The sequence below is a fragment of the Nicotiana tomentosiformis genome, chromosome 2 (assembly GCF_000390325.3).
Source record: "Nicotiana tomentosiformis chromosome 2, ASM39032v3, whole genome shotgun sequence".
NCBI classification, from domain to species: Eukaryota; Viridiplantae; Streptophyta; class Magnoliopsida; order Solanales; family Solanaceae; genus Nicotiana; species Nicotiana tomentosiformis.
Window position 1 is genome coordinate 7,209,292 of NC_090813.1, and position 16,213 is coordinate 7,225,504.

At 35.1% G+C, this 16,213-nt stretch overlaps 1 long non-coding RNA gene across 5 annotated transcripts; it reads right to left on the reverse strand.

The window, feature by feature from the left end:
* Positions 1-4,385: 4,385 nt before the first annotated feature.
* On the reverse strand, positions 4,386-10,309 carry LOC104105037 (uncharacterized). Of its 5 annotated transcripts, none has more exons than XR_011413628.1 (3): positions 10,096-10,309; positions 7,514-9,949; positions 6,063-6,395 (listed from the first exon to the last, which is right to left on the reverse strand). It is a non-coding gene; the product is annotated as an uncharacterized lncRNA (long non-coding RNA). The 5 variants fall into 5 exon arrangements; XR_011413631.1 differs by lacking the exon at positions 10,096-10,309 and having other exon boundaries at positions 7,514-9,660; positions 9,846-10,089; XR_011413629.1 differs by lacking the exon at positions 10,096-10,309 and having other exon boundaries at positions 7,514-7,597; positions 8,247-10,089.
* Between the last annotated feature and the right edge of the window lie 5,904 nt (positions 10,310-16,213).

Sequence of the window (16,213 nt, forward strand, 5' to 3'; positions counted from 1 at the left end):
GATCGGCTGACCAAGTCAGCTCATTTTATTCCAGTATTGACCATTTATTCTTCTAAGAGGTTGGCTGAGATTTATATTAGAGAGATTGTCCGCCTTCATGGTATTCCAGTATCCATCATTTCAGACAGAGGTACACAGTTCACATCATGGTTTTGGAGAGCTGTACAACAGGAGTTGGGTACTAGGGTGGAGTTGAGCATAACCTTTCACCCTCAGACAGACGGGCAGTCCAAGCGCATGATTCAGATTCTTGAGGATATGCTCCGTACCTGTGTGATGGAGTTCGAAGGGTCATGGGACCAATACTTGCCACTTGCAGAGTTCACTTACAACAACAGTTACCAGTCCAGCATTTAGATGGCACCGTATGAGGCTTTGTATGGTAGGCAGTGCCGGTCTCCAGTAGGATGGTTTGAGTCGGGCGAGGCCCAATTGTTGGGTACATATTTGGTCCAGGATGCCCTGGATAAGGTGAAGGTGATTCAGGAGAGACTTCGCACAGCCCAGTCCAGGCAGAAGAGTTATGCGGACCGAAAGGTTCGTGACTTGGCATTCATGGTTGGTGAGCGGGTCTTGCTTCGGGTATCACCTATGAAGGGTGTCATGAGGTTCGGGAAGAAGGGCAAGCTGAGCCCGAGGTTCATTGGTCGTTTTGAGATATTGCGGCGAGTTGGGGAGGTTTCTTATGAGGTTGCCTTGCCTCCCAGCCTAGCAGGAGTTCACCCTGTATTCCACGTGTCTATGCTCCGGAAGTATCACGGTGATCCGACTCATGTATTGAATTTCAGCTCAGTCCAGTTGGACAAGGATCTGTCTTATATTGAGGAGCTAGTAGTCATTTTGGACAGGCAGGTCAGAAAGCTCAAGTCAAAGAATATTGCTTCAGTAAAGGTCTAGTGGAGAGGTCAGCCGGTCGGGGAGGCGACTTGGGAGATCGAGCAAGATATGCACAGCCAGTACCCTCATCTTTTCACAGTTTCATGTATGTCTTTATACTCGTTCGAGGACGAATGATTATTTTAAGAGGGGGAGGATGTAACGACCTGACCGGTCGTTTTGAGAGTAATAGCCCCGATCCCCTATTAACTACTTTCCCCATATCTATTTCTGGTATTGTGACTTGCCGGGATGATTGATTTTGAGTTTCGGAGTGTTTTGGGATACTTAGTCCCTAAATGAGAGCTTAAGCCTTAGGATTTGGACCGTTATTATAACTATGTGAAGACGACTCTGGAATAGAATTTTGTCGGTTCCGTTAGCTCCATTAGGTGATTTTGGGTTTAGGGGCATGTCCGGATTGTGTTTTGGAGGTCCGTAGCTCATTTAGGCTTGAAATGGCGAAAGTCGAATTTTTAGAGTTTTGGGTCAGTAGTGAAAATTTTGATATCGGGGTCACAATCCGATTTCGAAAGTTGGAATAGGTCCGTAATATCAAATATGACTTGCGTGTAAAATTTGGGGTCAATCGGACGTGGTTTGATAGGTTTCGGCATCAGTTGTAGAATTTTAAAGTTTTAAGTTCTTTAAGTTTGAATTGGAAGGTGATTCGTGATTTTAGCATTTTTTGATGTGATTTGAGAGCTTGACTAAGTTCGTATGGTATTTTAGGACTTGTTGGTATGTTTGGTTGAGGTCCTGGGGGCTTCGGGTGAGTTTCGGATGCTTAACGGATCACTTTTGGACTTTGGAAGATACCAGATTTCTGGTGTTCTGTTGCAGGCATTTTCTTCATCGCGTTCACGAGGGAGTCCTCGCGTTCGCATAAGGTATCTGGGAAGGGCAGCTGAATTACTCTTCGCGTCCGCAATGTCACTCTCACTCTCGCGAAGGTGTGGAACCTCGAAGCTACGCGTTCGGGAAGAAGAACTGGAGGCAAGCGAGATTTCGTGCTTCGCGTTCGCGATGGAGATCCCGCGTTTGCGAAGGGTCAAGTTGAGTGGTCTTCGCATTTGCGACATGTGCATCGCATTCGCGATGGAGGATTTTTGGGCCTAAGTAAATTGTACTTCCCGAACGTGAGGGTGTGGCCGTGTTCGCGAAGAAGGACGCGTTTGGACAGTACTAAAGTTCCAAAAACGGAGGTTATGCCATTTTTATCAAAAACTTAAGTTGGGAGCTCGAATTTTGGACGAGGGATTGAGGGATTTTCAGAGATATCGATTGGGTAACGATTCTTAAGTTCTTTATGGTTATATTTCACTAATCTATGTTTGGATTCATCGTTAAATTTCGAATTTGGGGTGAAAAATTGAGAAAAATTCTTAGGCCGAATTTTGGGGTTTTGATCGAGATTTTTGTATCGGATTTGAGCAATTTTGGTATGAGTAAACTTGTGAGTGAACGGGTGTTCGTATTTTGTGACTTTTACCTGATTCTGAGACGTGGATCCCACGTGCATTTTTGAGTTAATTTTGAAATTTTTGTTAAAATGTTGATTTCATTAATTAGATGAGTCTATTATGGTGTTATCATGATATGTACTTGATTTTGGCTAGATTTGGGCCATTCAGAGCCGGATATTCGTGGGAAAGGCATTGTGACCGATTGATTGAGCTTGATTCGAGGTAAGTGGCTTGCCTAACCTTGTGTTGGGGACTTTTCCCTTAGGATATTTCGATATTATTTGGTGTGTGGGCACCGTGTACGTGAGGTGACGAGTACGTACACGGGCGGTTATTGCAAAAATCCCGTTTATCCTTTTTAAATCATAAATGATTTCTCTTATTGAATTTGCACTAATATGTTTAATTGTTTAGTTTAGACTAAAAAACCATGCTTACGTGTTTTAACTGCCTAATTGACCTTCTGTGAGCCATGCTTAGTTAAATCCCTATTTTCCTTATCTGTGATTCGTGCAAACTATATAATTCGAGGCCATACCTGTCATTTTTATCTTGTATTGCATATTTACTGTGGGACTACGGACGTATTCCGGTAGATCCCCCAGCACTGCATATTTACTTTGGGACTACGGACGTATTTCGGGAGATCCCCCAGCACGGCATATTTACTTCGGGACTATGGACGTATTTCGGGAGATCCCCCTGTATTGCATATTCATTCGGAACTACGGGATGACATCCCGGGAGATTCCCCATTGTGTTTACTTCGTTCTGAGCCGAGGGCTCCTTTAATTGTTAAATTTTTGAGAATTTTTTTAATTGTGTTACCGTAAATTTTACTTATATCTTTTACTGTTTAATTTATTATATTTACTCCGGTAGGACCTTGACCTGACCTCATCACTACTCGACTGAGGTTAGGCTTGACACTTGCTGGGTACCATTGTGGTGTACTCATGCTACTCTCTGCACATGTTTTTCGTATGCAGATCTAGGTGCACCTTATCAGCCGCACTATCAGTGAGCCGGGACAATTTTGGTGACTTCAAGGTATATCTGTCGCGTCCGCAGACCTCGGAGTCCTCTTCTACTTTTTCTCATGTCCATTATTTTCTGTATTTTCCTTGTTAGATTTCGATGTATAAAGACACTAGACTTTTCCTTTTGTAGTTTGTGATTCACGATGTTCCAGGTTTTGGGGATTGTTGTGTATTGTTGAATAGTTGGTTAAATTTATATTTTTATTTCATTATTCCGCAAAGTATTAGGCTTACCTAGTTGGAGAGACTAGGTGCCGTCACGACGTCACACGGAGGGGAAATTGGGTCGTGATAAGAATGAAGTTCTCTTTGTATTTGTAAAAAATAAATTGAATATTCGTTGCTTTTGGGAGATATTAGCAGACTAGCAGACAAGATAAAGAATTGGGAAAGACGGGGCTTCAATCAATAAAAAAAGGTCTTGACTTTTAAATTTAATACATTTCAGTTCCTTTTTAAAACTTTTGAGTAATTACCAAGCTGCATTTTGAAAATTTGGGTATTATACGAAGGACTTATTCAACAAATTTTGTTTTAATTTGAAATAATCTTTGGGGCTTACGCCTCACTAAACAAACTCGCCTCAAACGCCCGGGCGTACGCCCCAAACGCCCAAGCGTACGCCCCGAACGACCAGGCATATGCCCCGAATTATTGGGCGTACGCCTTTTGAGACTTTCGCCCCACACCATCGCCTCGGGGTGCTTTTGATACGCCTCACCCAGGCGTTATTTTTTTTCTTTTTTTCTAAAAGTAGACGCCCATGGGCGTGTATGGTGTTATTTTTTGCGTATTAATTAAGTACTTTTTCTTTTTATTTCTTTTTTTGTTTGATTTATTCTTTCAAAATTTTCACACATTGAAATTCCTATTCTTCTTTTGTCTCTGTAAAATCCTATATGATTAAACAAAATGTGTACATTAAAACTAGTAGCAGTATATGATGTAGCATATAATCAATGGATTCAATTGATCGCAATATTTTTAAGATGAAAAATAGATATAGATGTAAGAAAATTACTATTTAAAAAAAATTGAACTTATAATTCCAAAAGTGCAATAGGTACGAAATCATAAGAACTAAAGGTTGAACCCGTAAAATTTATATTCTGGATCCACCTCTTCTTAATAGTGCACTCATCTTGTAAAAATCCTGAATCCGCCTCTGTTTAACTTGTAATTGTCGTGGAGCATGGCTCTTTTAGCTTTCAATTTAGCCCCGTAACTAACAACTGCTTCACCTCACTAAACCCGAGCTCTTCCTCGTATTCTTGACAGATATCACTATGACAGTAGGTCAGCATCACACCTTTTCCACGTGTATTAGTTTTTTAATATAGACCAATTGAGGTTCTCGGACCCAAATACCCCCATAATTAAAAATCTAAGTCCACGTTTTCTTGCATTCTTCCGAGCCAGCACATGCAAAGCCAAAAAAGAAAGTAAATATGGACCACATCAGAAACATAAAATTAGAAGGACAAGGTTGTAGATACCCCACCCAATAGTTTAATAACCCTAAATTTTCAACAAGACAAATCGACAAGGGACCACAAGTGAACAAAAATGAGTAAATAACGCCATTAAAAACTTCAACCAACATAAATAAGTAAAAACATGCATTAGAAGGACAATGTTGTAGATACCCGAAAATTCCAAACGCGGAAACAAATCATACAAAATAGTTAAAAAAAACTCATCTTTGACTTTGGATATGAATCTTCAAGAGAATCCTTGAAATTCCTATGCAGATTTACTCCTATGCAGATTTACTCCAACAATCGACTTCACACACAAGAATCTGGTTAAGCCATGAAAGAAGAGTGGAATGTTTTGCTGAAGAATAGTCACTTGTTTTTAGTTAGATGGGTTATATGTATTATAGGTAGCGGGTCGGTTCAGATAACTTTATAAAGATAAATTTTAATTTTGTTTAATGTTTAATACACATGACACACTTATAACGTGCCACGTGGAAATTTAAAGTGTAAATTTGACCATGATTGGTCTATTAAATCTCATGAGCGTACTTGAGCTTAAAGCTGGCAAGTGAGCCGGTCCAGGCCCGAGACCGGCTCGAGATCGCGGGCAAGGACTGTTAGGACAGGATTTAGTGGGCCCGGACCAGTCTCGTGGGCCGGTCCTATGCTTTGGGCCCGTCAGGCCCGTGACCATTTGGCCCGCCAGGGACCAGGACCGGTCCCTTAGCGGGCCAAACGGTCAACTTAAAAAAAATATTTATTTAAAATATAGCCGTTGGGCTGTCAAAAATAATCGTTGGCTATTTATAAAATAGCTATTTAACCCCAAACTTTTTATAATTATACTTTTTCCCTATTTTCAACTATAAATACCCCTCATTCTTTCATTTTTCTTACAAAATTATCAATCTATCACAATCTCTCTCTAATTTTCTTCTATAATTGCTAATATTGCTTACTTTATTGTTACTAAGTGTATAATATATATAGCTTTTATATATATATATATATATATATACTTACACACACTAGACGGCCCCAACCTTTCACATTTTCAGGTAGCAGACTTCTTTCTCTTTATTTGCAAGGTAATGTAAATTTATAAGTCTCAACCATGAAGACAGAGAAAAAAAAATATACCTGCCATGTAAATCAAACCTCCCAAACATTTAAGATGCAAAAACAAAAGAAGTCCAGGGTTAAGGAAACAAAGAACGAAATGTTTTATTTTGCAATCGCAGAAATCAAGTATCCAAGATACAACACATATATTTAAAGCTTAGGAAATCAATCTGAAACAGTAAACAATAACAAATCATATCTAACCCAGACAAAAAATGAATGTCCACATACAGTGGACAATGACAGAAAGTCAAAGTGCACTTAATATTTCCACACTGTTTGAAAAAGTGCAAAGCTTGGAGGAATTGGTCTTTTGAATCGGTTAGCGTTCAAGTCGAAAATCTTTCATTTTCATTACAAGCCAATCTCGTTTAACATTTGTACCAATCATTGTGTATTCATGCAAAGTCCTGTATATCAACAGTGTATTATCATTAAAATCTTGAAATTTTCGAGGGATAGAAGCTAAATCCAGCTAAATCCTATAAGCCTTCATTAAAATTTAACTTACAAGCTGAGAAGCATCACAAACGTTAATATAAAAGAGAAGGTGAAAATACAAATTAGAGCCTCAATCATGATACTGATATGTTCCAAAATATATCTAATAAACTGGATTCCATTGGAAAAATTAATAACTAAATAACACAGAGAAAGTACAAAATTACATTAGTGCAACACCTCTTCAAATTTTTATGACAAATCTTGTGCCATAGAACAAACTTTTCAACTCCATTATAAGAATCTAAGTTAGAGACATTGTAATAAGGTAAGTCAATTAAAGTGGTGAGTTCATTTGGCTTTGATCTTCAAGAATGATAATGTGAAGTAATAATTTATCAAAAGAATCTTAATGTGCAATCACCATGTACATTAGCCAATAACATAATCAAAGTGACTCACTACTGGACTCTTATTTTGAAGTCAAACAACAATTAAAATCAGACTTTATTGGCTGCATGCAGGGATCACTCTATTCAACAATCACTATATTCAACATTTATCACATATAAAGTAATGTAACCTTTTCATTGTGAAATTACTCATGAATAAGATATCATAATATTTTGGGCCAGCACCATAAACTCGAACATAAAATGCCTTTTAATGTCCATGTTGTTTGTCATTGCTTACAATTGGTGTTTCATCTATGGATGTTTCATAGTGTATCAAGGTGGGTGTTTGAACCATTCAGGAAGCATATCTATCCCCACTGATCTCAAATTGCTAGACAGATTGAATGTGAAGATCTAAATGATGCAAGTGAATGCAATCATGTAGAAGAGTCTCTGTCATAATAATAATAATAATAATAATAATAATAATAATAATAATAATAATAATAATAATAACAATAAAACGACTCGACAAAGATAAAAATGACTCATTGCAATATTTTTCAGATCTTCCGATAGAACAATATATACACCGAACAGACAAACAAATTAAATTAAAATCCCATAACGTATATAAGTAAAAGGAAAGTTAAACAGATAAATCTCTTTAATTGGAAAAAGAGACGTCTCACCTGTGGATCTGGTGCTTTTGGCACTTCTTTCTCTAAATTTGAAGTTGTACGTACCCTTCCTGCTCTCTTCTCGCTGCCACCACACTGAAAGCAATAAGAACTTTTAAGAATAAATCGGAAAAAAAAGAATGTACTTTAATATCTTGAAAGAAGAAATATAAAAATGAAAGTATGAATTGAAAATATCTTTGCAGCTTTGGGTGGTTAAGGATCACAAGAAGAAGGAATATAATTTTTGGGTTTGACATATCTATGATAGCTGAGATTATCTCTTGGAATCACTAATAGCTTGTGAAGCTAATCCATAATTCGTCTACCTAATACAGAAAATAATAATAATAATAATAATAATTACAAAAATCTAAAGTTGTTAATAGCAAGAATACTTAAACATTCTAAAGGATGTGACGTTAGTAACGGAAGGTCAGTATCATCGTAATATGTGAAGCATCGTCTTTGATTTCTTTAAGAGCAGTAGAAAGGTATAAGAATCTGCTATGCACAAGTTTGCATATTTAAAACTACTTTCAAGTAGACATATAATTGAAACATTGCTTGGTAGGAAACTATTTGATCTTTATGTATCCCCTTTTTATAGCATATTATTGAACACATAAGGATCATATTGAAGGCAACCAAAGAACTAACAAAAGCTCAATTTTCACTTAAATCGATTTATTATAAAATATCAACTGTGTAAGACGATGGAGTATAACAATTAGCATAACATAACCTCTTCCAAGAGTAGCTAGTTTAAACCAACATCAACGACTAATAAGCATGAGTTGAGATGAAAAAATGTCTAGTGTTGGTGGTCTCATTCCATCTTTCTTTGCAACTTCTCAAGAAAGAGAGCTTTCATCTTTTGACAGGCCATGTATTTTAGCTCTTTGGAAAAAAGCTACAGGAGAAAGATGGAAAAAATAAATATATCTTTTGCACTACTACATCACTTCAACTTAACTTTTTTTCTTTTACAGAGATGAATTATATCATCACATCTACTTCAACTTAACTGAACATAGGGGAACAACCTCATGTCAATTATCATTTACTATGTAATAATCTAATACCCAACATCATAATTGTACCCTATGGCTATAAACAATTTTGCTAATCAATCTTTAATAACTCCTAGAATTCTCTAGGACCTTATTCTGTTTATCCTGTGTGCTCGTGAAGTTTAGCGCTTCTGAATTTCAAGCTAAAAATAAGTACTTGTTAGTTTTGTTTGATACCAAAAATTCAATAAATTATCTCATCATTGTAATCTCAGCTTTGGCCTTTGAGATATAATGATATATAGCATATATGCAATGATATGTTAGATTTCTTGTTATGATCCAACAAAATCATTTTCAAGGAGGACTTCATGAAACTTTGGTGTAGTACATCTTAGCTTCTTCGACCATCTTGTCATAATCAGTGTGATCAGTTATTTATTGACATATATAAGGATCAGAAGTTCACAACCATGCTATTGCCGTGCTTTTTAGTGAACAAGCACAATATGAAAAATAAATCTCTCCTAAATACAAAAGTGACTTTGCTACATTATTTCCATGACTTAGCTGACCATTTAAGTAATTAATTCCTCCATCCACAGCAAAAAATCAATTCAAAGAGTATAACTTTATTTTTCCATTAAAAAAGAGGATTAATTAAAGTTTGATATAATTGAGCAAAAATAAATATCCATTTTAAATTCATATTATTATGTAGTGCGTTAAATTTATCGACCATAATATGCCAAAAAACGACATAGTCAAAAATGCCAATCTCTGCTCAGGAGAACAAAAGAAGACATTACCATAAAAAACAATCAGAATAATTGATAGAACATAAATGCATTACTGACGTTTGAGAGTTTAGTTCACAGAGCCTTTTTCTATTTCCATTGAGTTCCTTTAGTACCAATGGCTAACAAATTGACAGAAATAGTCAATGAGCATAAGCATGTGCAAAATCAGTTTAAAAAAGAGCCAAAGGCTCAAGAAATACTACTGTTGACTTTAATAAATTCCTTCTATTTTTTCCATTGAGGCCGGCGGCAATGGGGGACGAAGGATAAAAGGGAAAAATCTCAAGAACAATACCTCATTGTAGACCGCTCAGATTTCTAAAATGTTGTGACCTCTCAAGAACATCTTTGAGAGAAAGTTGGCACCAGATATTCAAAATAAAACATGCGTAAGTAGAATCAGTTAAGAAAAAAGCTAAATGCACAAGTAACTCTAGAATAAACATCAAAAACTTCTATTGCACTTAGCGGTGCAAATATAACCTGTGAAATTCGAAGAGAAAAGGAAAAATTCCCAGATAGGGAACTTACCTGTAAGTCATAAATATATACAGCAGTGCTAACTATAAGTTCAAATAGTTAAATAGAAACCCACTCCATCATTAAACAATTAGCAGAGGTGTTGATAGTTTGTTCTGTCTCCACAAAAACAACAGCAGGCAAGAACATTCCTCCATGAAATTGGTAACTATTAAGAGATCTCAAAAAATAAAAGAACGAAAAGAAGATTTCAGAGAGAAAAAAGAAAAAGGTTTGACCAAGAATTGAGAGAGAATCATACCAGAAAATTAAAATCATAACAGAGAGATACAAGATGAATAGAGCAAAATTAATTTTGAAAGAGTGATGCTTCTAGACTTGGTGTGTTGAAACTTGAAATTAACCTAGAATGAGCACGTTAAAAGTATATGACTGAGCAAAATGATAATTGAGATTGAAATGTCAATTTTGCCCCTGGTCGACCACATTCCTCTTCTATATAACAGAAAAGAAATATAAACTATCATATATATGTACATCTTATATAGCTTATATACTATATATATATATAAAACTTATTAGCAGGTCCACATCTTTATTAGTAGTAACATGAAAGGACTAAAGTATGGCACTTTTTAGCTGGTATAAATATGGGATGATGGAAGATCAAGTTTTAGCTCAACTCAGATTACCGTTTCAACTAATTTTCCACTCTTAGATATATTATCCTCTCTATCAGCTAGCTACACCAGTAGCATAGCTAAATATAATATCGCTTAAAATCACAGTAGAGAATTTGTCAGCTAGTGACCCCCTTAAAATCACAGTTGGTGGGAAATTAGTTGAAATTGTAATCTGAATTGAGCTAAAACTTGATCTTCCATCATCCCATATTTATACCAGCTAAAAAATACCATACTTTGGTCCTTTCATGTTACTACTAATAAAGATGTGGACCTGCTATATATATATATATATATATATATATATATATATATATATATATATATATATATATATATATATATTCGATATTAAATATTGAATATTAAAATTTAGGATGTTAAATAAAATTTAGGTCACAATTCTATAATAAAATTTACAAAGCATTGCCTTAGATTTTTTTTTTAACATCCTTTTGTCTCTAATATCTATTTGTTTATCTTTTTTTAAAAATTTGTTGGGCCCACTTAGCCCACTTAGCCTGCTGGTCGGGACCGTTTAGACCGGGACCAAACGGTTCCGGTCCCGAGCCGGCTCCTACAAATAGACCATTTGGCCCGGGACCGTTTCGCCCGTTTAATTTGGGACCGGCCCACTTAGCCTGTTTAGGCCCGGGACCGGCCCATTTGCTAGCCTTACTTGAGCTTAAAAATAACGTTGAGGGTATTTCTGGTCCCAAAGATTAGCAGATTGTATTTTTGAGTCATTTTCAATAGATTAGGGCATTTTTTACCCTTTTTCGTTTTATTTTTGAGTTAATAGGAATTTTTAGTTGGATGATTTTTAAGTGACAAAATTAGAATAGTGATTTTTGTGTGACAAATCTTTACTCAGATGACAAAATTAGAATAGTATATATTTTTGTTATCAATATTTTTCTTTTATTCAGTATTTTCATATTAGGTTTTTTTGCTTTTGTAATTTTTTAAAATTTATTATGAAAACGTTTTTCTTGAGGGGAGCGTCTATCAAAAACAACATTTCTACCTCACACAAGGTAGGGAGAAGGTTGCGTACACCCTACTCTTCCTACAGCAGACTTGTGATATCACACTGGGTATGTAATAGTTATTGTTGTTCGGTGTAACTTGTTGTAATAGCTTGCCTTATTTTCAGGTTGTTATGAATAGTAGTAAGTAATAATAAAATGACATTGTATAGCCGCTCTCAAACTAATAGCCGAAAAAATATATTTTTTTTTATATATATACATTCTGTATGTTATATACAAAAATTATACAAATTTTATATATTTTTTGGGTTACCAAATATAAATAATTTCTGATGCGCACTAAAAATAATAATATCCAATAGTAATATGTAATTATATTATAAGTGACATGATACTAGGAATGGATTAGGGAGCGCTGTACTTTCGAGACTTTTTTGCGAATTCAGATTTTGTCGTTCCAATGTGGATATTAAATACTCCTACCTAATAAAACAGCAAAACAAAGAAAACGAGGAAAATATATAACCATTGACTTGAGTCAACCATTATCTTCTCTCATTATAGGCCAACAATATTTTGTGTTGAAAGGCCAAAACAAGGTCGCATATCAGATATTTTCAATTATCTGTATTATATAATATGAATATTTGATTTAGTTTCTCTTATAAATTTGCAAGCCAGCTCTTATCATTTAGGAGAAGCAAGAGAACCAACTAAAGAAGAAACAACCAAACCAAAAAAGTCTTATTTTCTTGCAATTTTCTCGTTCTATGCCAAACATATAAATAAAATATATTCTTTGCTACTTCAAGTTGAATGACATGACACATAGATTGTTTAGTCAAATTTTTTGAAAGGCCAACAATAATTTTTTTTTAAATTTAAAAAAGTACTTACTTTAGAGAAAGAAAGTATTTGGCCAAACGACGAATAAATATTATATAGTGTAATTTCGACGAAGGGATTGAATTGTCTTTACTGAGAAGTAAGTTATTCTTGTTGGATGTTGATGTTATTTTATCTGGTAAAACTTACCCCTACACAGTGTTATGACACGTGTCTTCACATACGTCGTTATTATTAAATAAGTGGGGTTTGAAAACGATAGTGTATATGCAAATATTATCTCTATCTTGTGGAGATAGAGAGGCTGTTTCTGGTGCTTGTTATCATTCTTCCTTCATTTTCAGCAGATAACATTTTTAAAATTCTAATTTAAGATGGTCACTAAAAATCAAATTAAGTTGATGAATGCATTAACCAATATGTGGAAACTAAACCTTAGTGTCCATGGAGAGTAAATTAAAAATTGAGATATCAACCGACAATTTTCTATAATGATATTTTATAAATATAATGCATGTAAGTTTTCTTCTTGTTCTCTTATTCTTTTTCCCTTTTGAACCTACGATAATTTTGAATTTTCTTAATAGGGATGTTAACTAATTTCTATTCCCTTTTTAAACCAACGACAATTGCTCGTTGTTAGGGATATAGTTATTGAAGAGGTTCCACTTATTCTCTTCTTCTTTTTCATTTTTTGTCATATGACAATTTTGTCTTTTGTAAAAATTAAACTGTACTTCTATTTACAATTTTATCTAACCAAAAATGTACATGAATTTCGCTATGATATATATATATATATATATATATATAGGATTTGCATAATTCTAGTACAAAAACATTTCTTAAAAAAAGATTGAGTAGGAATACTTTCGGATTATGTAAGTCCTTTTAGATTTCGTATGACTTTCTTGGACTTTAATTTTTGCTCTAGAATATTGTATGTCGAGATATTATTTTGTTAAGCAATATAATTGTATTCCTAATATTGAAAAATATAAATATACCATAGATAAAGCTTCTTTTGAATAAATATCTTAATTGACTTCAAAGTCTTAATATGAGGATTCATAAATATAGTTTGTGATAACATACTTTAAATAAGGAAAGAATATTTATAAATTAAATTTTTAATTGATTTTATAGTCCTAAATTGTAGGACTTTTTTGTACATAGTTCAAACAAGGAAGGATTTAGTAATTACGATTTTAGTTATTTTCAATGTCCTAAATATTAGGAAAATTTTATTAAATGACTATTTTATCCGTTATAAACTCTATGTTTAAAGGGTAAAAAAGGTAAACAACATTTAGCTAAGGGTATGATGACCCAAAATATCATCTTTAAAATTAATAATTAATTTTGTGTTCTAAGACCTCGAAAAGCACTATTTATCATTCTTCGACTTGCGTGCGCAGTCCGTAAAATTTTTCGAAAAGTTTTTATGTGAAAAATGGATTAAAATATGAATTAGAGCTATAAAACTCAACTGAGTTGACTTTGGTCAACATTTTGAGTAAACGGACTCGGATCAGTATTTTGACAGCTCCACTAGGTCCGTATCGTGATTTGGGACTTGGGCGTATGCCCGAAATCAAGTTCCGAGGTCCCTAGCATGAGATATGAAATTTTGATAAAAAATTAAAAGTTTAAGTTTAAATAATGACCGGGTGTCGAATTATGTGCTAATGACCCCGGAATATAATTTTGATGATTCCAACAGCTCCGTATGATAATTTTGGACTTAGGAGCGTGATCGAAATTTTATTTGGAAGTCCGTAGTGAAATTAGGCTTGGAATGGCTAAAATAGGAATTTAAAGTTTGGAAGTTTGACCAGGGAGTTGACTTTTTGATATCGGGGTCGGAATTCAGTTCTAAAAATTTTCACAACTCCGTTATATTATTTATGACTTGTGTGCAAAATTTGAGGTCAATCGGACTTAATTTGTTAGGTTTCGATATCGAATGTAGAAGTTAAAATTTTTAAGTTTCATTAAGCTTGAATTGGAGCATAATTCATGATTTTAGCATCGTTTTATGTGATTTGAGGTTTCAAATAAGTTCGTATGATGTTATAGTAGTTGTTGGTATATTTGGTTGAGGTCCCGAGGGCCTCGGGTGAGTTCCAGATGGTTAACGGATCAAAAGTTGGACTTAAACCAGCTGCTGGAAATTCTGGCCCAAGATCGAGGTAGTCCAAGATCGATGCAGCCCAAGATCGAGGCAATCCATGATCGGACTCACCATGATCGGACTCCCCATGATCAGACTCCATGATCGGACTCACTATGATCGGACTCCCCATGATCGAACTCACTATGATCGAACTCCCATGATCGGACTCCATGATCGAACTCCCATGATCGGACTCCATGATCGGACTCCATGATCGGACTCCCATGATGTAATGACCCGACTTGTTATTTTGAACATTTACGCTCCTTCCATCTATTTGAAGTCTAGAATAGCTTCATATGATGTATTATGACGTGTGTGAATTGTCGGTTTTGATTTTCAGGTATTTCGGGATTAGTTCGGAAGAATAAATTCCATGTTAGAAGCCTTAAGTTGAAAAGAGTTGACCGGAGTTTGACTTTTGAGAAAACGGCTCCAGAATAGAATTTTTATAATGTCAATAGCTTTGTATGGTGATTTCGGACTTAGGCGTATGTCCGGATTTAGATTTGGAAGCCCGTAGGAGAATTCGACGCATTTTGGCGTAAGTTGAAAAATGGAAGATTTTAAGAAAAATATCCACTAAGAGTTGACCTTGATGTCTCGGGCTTGGACTTCGATTCTGGAAATTTGAATAGCTTCATTATGTCATTTACGACTTGTGTGCAAAATCCTAGGTCATTCCGGATCGATTTGTTATATTTCGGCACAAGACCTAACTTAGAACGAGCGTATCTACATATATATAAGGTGTTATGTTATGAACAACCTATCAAATGAAAGATCTTCGAGTCTAGTTTCTAATGCTTGAAACCGTTTGTTATTTGGACATTTCTACAAGAAGTTATGACTAAATTACCAAAGACTGGCAGAGGAGACTGCGGATGCGAAGCATCCGGGGCCGCATCCGAAAGAGGGGCTGGCAGTGAAGTGCTGCCATAGCATCCGAGGCAGCATCCAAAACCCAGAAATCTGGGCCTATAGATACAATTTCGGGGTTCATTTTCCCCACTTCATTTGGACAAATTTTGGAGCTCTTCTCCACTCTCTCAAGACCACCAACTCCTCTCTTCTTCAAGGTAAGCAATCCCCATTATCTTGATGTGAAATTTCAATATTTCTACACTAGTATTGATGAAATCTATACATAAAATACTTAGATCTTCAAGAAATTTCTTCAAGAACTTAAAGGAGGGTTTTGCAAGATTTTTTCCAAAAAGGTAATCCTACACCCTTAGACTTACATGTATGGATATATTATGGGAATATGAGTATGAATTTAAGTATTAGAACTTATGGTATGGTGATTGGAAGCCATATGTTCCCAATTTAAATATATAACCATTGTAGAGATTGAAAAGTGATTATTTGATGGAATTTTGTTGGTTGGGTATGGATGGATGGTCATGTATATGATGTTGGAAGTTATGAATTGTTTAAGAATGATGGTGCGATAAATTGTTGGTAAATGGTAGTAGTTGGATGAACTAATTCTATGGTTAAGATATGTAGAGATTCATGCCTACTAGGTGTTTGATAAAATGCCTAAATGACCAAAAATCTGGAAACTTGTTTACTAATATTGGTGCAATTATTTTGCATTGTTGTAGATTGAAATTTGTTTAGTGTTGTAGACCATCGTAGTATTATTAAGGGGTAAATTTCAGATTTGAGCCGTCCGAAGGTGGCTTCACTCACGAAGATCATTTAAAACATTGACTA